Consider the following 6,985-nt stretch of genomic DNA (forward strand, 5'->3'; position numbering starts at 1 on the left):
GACCCAAAGGAGAAACGGGTCTTCATTGTTTTTCGAGCCCAACGAGCCCAAAAGATAAAAGACGGATATTTTCCCGAAATAAAATATAAAATATGGGAAAATAAAATTATAGAATTATTTTACGGAAATTAGGGGTGTTACACCCAAAGTCAAAGCGAAAGGCCAAAATCAAAGACCAAAGCCAAAAGCAATTCATCCCAAGGCCAAAGCCAAAGCCAAAACAGAGGCAAAAACAAAAGCCAAAGCGAAAGACAAGGCAAAAGCCAAAACAAAAACGAGATAGTGAAATTCAAATTCACTATTTTCACAAATTTCAAACGACGGAAATTTAAACCGTCATTTTCAAATTAAAAAAACGAGATAGTGAAATTCAAATTCACTATTTTCACAAATTTCAAACGACGGAAATTTAAACCGTCATTTTCAAATTAAAAAACAAAATAGTGAAATTCAAATTCGCTATTTTCACAAATTTCAAACAACGGAAATAAAACCGTCAATTTAAAATCAAAAACAAGATAGTGAAATTCAAATTCACTATTTTCACAATTCCAAACAACGGAATTAAAAACCATCCCATTCAAAAAACGAAATAGTGAAATTCAAATTCGCTATTTTCGCACAATTTCAACTGACGAAGTTCAAAACCATCACTTTTCAAAAAAATGAAATAGCGAAATTCAAATTAGTTATTTTCCCACAATTTCAAATAACGGAATTAAACCGTCACTTTTCAAACTTCGGACCAACGAGTCCAACACACCAAATTCCAGACCAACATGTCCAAAACATCAAACACTAAAATCCCAACCAACATCGCTTCACCCTTAAGTCCTTCTAGAGACTGCTACAGGGAGACCTATTTAGGCTTCTGAGGATTCCCCTCAAACTCGTAATATTACACCTTTACCTTTAAGGTCCAGACATGGGATTCCTATCCCAAATTATTTATCAACCATTTCGTGGTGAGGCCACATCAAGCCGGAGACCCCATTCCGCACCACATTACAAGCCGTAACCCACCGGCCTAAACACCACAAAATACAAACTACAGAATTTTATCTGTCAAACCAACCTATTATTACAAGGCTCCACATTCCATAATGTCGAAGCCATTTTCACCCTGACCCAAATACAAAGTCTTCAAAAAACATTGCTCCCTGGAACGAGACATGCACATTTCATTCTTAGAGTCCACTTTTTAGTGTGCTCACACAACAAGAAACATTTTCACAAGCTATGCCTCTTCGATTTATGATCAAGAGGTCTCCAATCAACCTTCGAGTCACCAAACGGAATTTTCCGTCGTGACCCTCAACTCCATATTTTTATCTGACAAACAAAATCATTATTACCAAGCTCCACATTCCATAATGTCGAAGCCTTTTCACCCTGACCCAGACACGAAGTCCTCGAATGCTTTACTACTGAGAACGGGATATACCCAATCTACCCTTAGGGTCCACTTTTTACTGTACTCACATGATAAGGAACATTTTTACAAATTAGACCTCTTCGATTCATGATCGAGGGGAATTCTCTCAAATCAATTTTTCGAGTCACCAAAAGGAATTTACCATCGTGACCCTATGACATTAAGGTCCTAACAACTCGCTTCGGCACACATTCAGATGAGTCACCAAACGGAATTTACCGTCGTGACCCTCACACTTCAAGGTCCTAACAGTTAGCTTAGGCACAGAAACACATTCAGAACTACGATCTGGTTTAATTTCCCAAACACGCGAATACGTAGGCAGTCCTATTACAAGGGCGCAACCACACCCCCCACACACATTCAATTTTCACACCTTCAATTTGCAACCTATTGCACACACACTCAGAACTACGATCTGGTTTGATTTCGTAAACCTGCGAATACGTAGGAAATCCTATTACAAGGGCACATACGCATGCTCCTTTCACAACATTTCCAATTTTCAATCCTCAATAACCAGCTTAGAACTAGGATCTAGTTTGATTCGCAAACACGCGAATATGTAGGCAGTCCTTCAACAAGGACACAACTGCGCACCCATCTCAGTCTCAACCATCAACATCAATCCTCGAAAGCAGCCCAGCCAGCTGCAGAAAATTAATCTCATACCTCTGTACTGGGGGCTTCTTCCTTAAGACGTCGCCCATTCCTTGTTTTATCAAATTCCCACCTTCTCACTCTGGGGGCTTCTCTTTCAAGATGCCACCCGTCCTTTATCCTCAAACATCTTTTGAGTCTCAACTACAGTCCAAAATAAACCACCTTTAGCCTAGTGCTCGGTTCGGACGATGACAAGGTCTTGGTGTAAAGATGTGTAGAGAAGGGATCTCAAACAAGCAAACAGGGGCAAAGATGTGTAGAGAAGATAATCAATTCCTATTCCCCAGCCGAGCGGATCTTCTAATCCGATGATCTGATGCGCGTTGTCTCCCTTTCTTGGCTAAGGAGTTTCACACACATAAGCAAAGTCTTTTATAGTCACCCCCGTGTCGTGTCGATACCGAGTCTGTATCACGTTCACGACCGTCTGTTTGTCAGTCTGTCAGTATGCGTCCGTGTGAGTCAATGTCGCAACGGTCACGTGTCTTCAATCCATCATGTTTCGGGTCTGCCACCAGCAAGACTCCATATCAAATCTCACAACCTTTCAAAGCTCTTATCTCTCCTCGTGTGAGATATTACATGCTAGTTACTTATATTCTAATTGCTAACATGCTTATGTGCTTATGTGTTTGAGTGCTACATGCTTGTCTATTCGACTGCGGATTTATGTTGTCACTAACCATGCAGGTAATCTGGAGAAGAAGAACTCACTTCAACAGAGTATTGGGTTCTTCCCAACAAACGATGACCCGTCAAGTCCAAAGGCTTCAGAATGCATCACATTCGACATGGCTAGCGAGCCTCAGAATGCACCTTCCTATGGCTGTTGAGCCTCAAAACGTACTTTCCCATAGCTGGCGAGCCATTATCCGCAAACAAGATACAACTCAAGGACATATCCCGAAGACGCCTCGGGTATGACTCCTTATCGCAGCTGGCGAGCCTTTGTCCGTAAATAAGAAGTAATCCAAGGACAAAACCGAAGATGCCTCAGTATGACTCCTTTCTATGGCTGGCTAGCCTCAAAACGCACCACCTTCAACACGGCTGGCGAGCCTTTGCGCGCAAATGATTCAAGGACGTATCCCGAAGATGCCTCAGGTATGATTCCTTCTTATGGCTGGCGAGCCTTTGTACGTAGTCTAATGGACTTTAAACGACCCAAACCGGAAGTCGACAGACTCTAAACTGTTCCCGACGGCAGGTCCTTGACTCGAATCCCCGAGTCGCCTCGACGTCGCCCTTCCCGACTGCAGGTCCTTAGCTCAAACCTTTTTTAGTCGCCTTGACGTCGCAATGGTCTTCAGGTTGTAATCTTCGATTGACCTAGAGATCATACTTTGACTTTTGCCTTGTCCAAGCCTCAGTCAAAGTGGAGGCTCTGTAGATACCCAGTATCTGCACCTTCCAAAAACCACCCGATGATGATCGGACTATAACGTGTTTTTGATATGCGTGCGTGGATTGGCTATACATGAGACGGTTTAATGCACTACTCAGATATGAAAAATGATTTAAAAAGTTTTCTAACTTCATTTGCATTAAAATAACACTATTTAGAGTTAAAGCCGTCTTAAGATCCAAAACCAACTCAGAAACCCGTGACTCGAGTCAACCCAAATCTCGAATGTTGAAAATAATGCCATGAATGTCTTCATCATGTCATTTCCTTTAAATTGACCCTAATTAGAGTCAAAACCGACACCGGGCCAAAAACCGACTCGAAATTCAAATCTCGACTCACACGGGTCAAACCCGAGTCAAAGACACAAAATACTAACCCAAATATCACCCAAGAGGAAGCTTACACGGCTAAACAACCATCAAAGACCACAAATCACAACCAACAAAACATTGGTTAGAACAAATGCAAAATCCAAGTTTGCGAAAGGGACAGTACACCCCATTGCATCACGAGGTAGCTCGCGCCACTTTAGGCTGTCTGCTTAGCCTCTAAGCAAACACAACCAACCTACCATCCCACATTTCTCTATAAATACCCACCATCACACAACATAATCTTCACGCGAGCGTCTGCCCCCTCCTTCTCCCTTAAACTTCTAGACCCGACTTTCTAAGTCACAAAATCGACACGTGTTTACGACCTACCGATCGTAAACACAAGCCTTACACATTTTGTTTGGTACCGCCGCCGTGCATTCGACCGACCCATTCGACCAACTCAACATCAATCAACATGTTTTAATTAACATATTTTCAAAACTAAATCCTTTTTTAAGGCACCTTTTTAAACTTCTTTGATCGCGATTAGTCACAACGAGAAAACCGTCTCTAAAGTCGTCTACTTCGCAAACATCAATACACGTAAGAGTAAGGGTGTAAATATCTCACTTATTTCATGTCTCTACTGTTTTTATGAGTTTATGAGCATTAACAATGCATAACACGATTCAAATATAGGTTAGACGAGCCAAAACCGAGTTTTGGCCTGAGACAGGAGCTCCTTGCTATGCAGGGAGGCTCGCGCCTCTTGTAGGTGTCCAGGTCCGACTCATGCGTTTTTGTTCTCGTCTTTCCTCTTTATTTCATTTCTTATTTGTAATCGGTTTTTATCATTTCAAATGTTTCAAATCATTTTTATGACAAACATTTTTAACCATAAATCATAATCACCCTTGGTTCTGAATACCATGACGGTTTAATCCTTGACTCGGTGATATTAATTGGTTAATTACATTTTAAAAGAAATTCTTTTCTTTTATTTACCTTTTTAATTCATTTTTATGATAAACATATTTTGACCATTACAAAAATCATCCTTGGTTCTTTATACCATGACGGTTTATTTGGTGGCTCGATGATATTATTGGTTAATTACATTTTAATGGGTATTTTAACACCCTTTTCTTTTATTTACCATTTTTCTTATTTGTTTACATTTGTAAATTTATTAGTCATAATCCATAATCAACCTTGGTTCTTTATACCATGTCGGTTTAATCCGAGTATGATGACAAACTTGACTAATTACAAATAATCGAACTTAACATAATTAGTTCAAATCAAACATTTTTCTTTTACACATTTTACTATGTTTTTCAAACTTGCAAATCCGACAACGAATATTACTAACATAATAGTAATTATTCCGAGTCATGCAAACCATACTTGCAAATCATTAATCACAAAAAATGGTTTTAAACAACCTTTTAAACAACCAGGAGACTCTCCTTGGGTCGACTCATGGCTCGCGCCCCAAGAGACAGTCTGTTTTCATATTTTAAAACAAGGGCAGAGCCCCTTCCCTCGCCAATAGGCTCGCGCCCTAACGGGGCTGCCTCGCACTATTCTGTTTCATTTTGGTACTTGTCTAGGACGATCCCGACTACGGTTAACCCGTATACATGATGGATGAGATTGACAAATTTGCGTTTTTACACTTTGTTATTTCATACCTTTTTCAAATAAATGGATCGTGTTAAGCATCATAATCCGAATTTGGTAAATGGATGTTTAATTTCCGTTTTCACATGCAAATCAATCTAAATCCAACTTGACATCTTATACTTGATACTTGGATTAAATCAACCGACATAGAAAGCTCTCACATGTTAGGTTAAGTCTTTTGGATGTGCATTCATGCATTTACACCGTTTTATCAACTCTTGCACTTAAACAACCACGATTGATCCGTAGAGGCCACTAACGCGGGCGGGATTGGGTGTCCGATTAAAGGGCTTCCCAATACGTACCCTCACCCCTTACTCAGAACCTTTGGATAGTGGATGGCCTTATCAAGGGCGTACGAGAGTTATTTTAGACATAGAATGCTAAAAAGGGGGACGAGTCCTTATCTTTAGTACCTATGACAAACACCGATTTTTTCCTTGGTTGACCTAGGTATAAAGTGGATTCGAACGGTTTCCAAGTATCCCACAAATGCTTGGTGGCGACACCGAACATCTCTAATCATTTCCAGACCTTTACCGAGACGAAACCGACCGATCTAAAGCGATCCGGTCGAAAGCATTTTTACGTCACCGAGCGCAGATTGGCTTGGCGTGCAGGTGGCCCGTGACCGCAGATCAGTAGGTGGCCCAGATCCACAGACCGGCCTGTGGGCCATGTCCACTGTCATGTCCCAAAGTTCCACAACTCTCACATACTCCACTTGGAATTGATGATGATGCTACCATTGCATTAACATGTTGTTTGGGTGATTTGGAGGCCTCTTCAAGTTTAGCCATAGTCTTCTCAAACTTCAAATTAGTGGTATCAATATGAGCACTAAGTTGAGCACCCAATTGAGTAATGGAATCCACCTCATGTTTTCCTCCTCTAGTAGCCTTCTGAGGTCTACTATATTGTGAGTTATGGACCGCCATTTCTTCAATCTTGTTCCATGTTTGATTGTCATCAACTTCGGTAAACATACCATTTGATCCCATATTGAGAATGTTCCGAGAGTCTTCATATAGACCATTCCAAAATTGTTGTACAAGGAACCACTTCCTAAGTCCATGGTGTGGACAAGATCGACAAGTGTCCTTGAATCTCTCCCATGCTTCATACAAAGATTCCTCATCCCTTTGTTTGAACCCGGTGATTTGGGCTCTCAACATGTTAGTCTTCTCCGGAGGATAAAATGTTTTGTAGAAAGCAAGTGCCAATTTCTTCCAAGAATCAATACCAATAGTAGCCTTATCTAGGCTCTTCAACCATTGTTTTACGGTACCAATCAAAGAAAATGGAAATAAGACCCATCGAATTTGGTCTTGAGTAACTCCGGTTTGAGAAATCGCATCACAATAGTCACAAAAAGTCTCCATATGAGAATGAGGGTCTTCACTAGGCATTCCTCCAAATTGACTTCTCTCAACCAATTGTATAAATGCGGATTTGGCAATGAAATTACCGTTTAAA

The 6,985-nt window shown here is 40.7% G+C and overlaps 1 non-coding gene across 1 annotated transcript; it reads left to right on the forward strand.

Moving 5' to 3' along the window:
* Positions 1-6,577: 6,577 nt before the first annotated feature.
* LOC141603475 (small nucleolar RNA R71) lies at positions 6,578-6,684 on the forward strand. The gene has a single exon (XR_012525349.1). It is a non-coding gene; the product is annotated as a small nucleolar RNA R71 (small nucleolar RNA).
* The last annotated feature ends 301 nt before the right edge of the window (positions 6,685-6,985 follow it).

This window comes from Silene latifolia, chromosome 9 (assembly GCF_048544455.1).
Source record: "Silene latifolia isolate original U9 population chromosome 9, ASM4854445v1, whole genome shotgun sequence".
NCBI lineage: Eukaryota > Viridiplantae > Streptophyta > Magnoliopsida > Caryophyllales > Caryophyllaceae > Silene > Silene latifolia.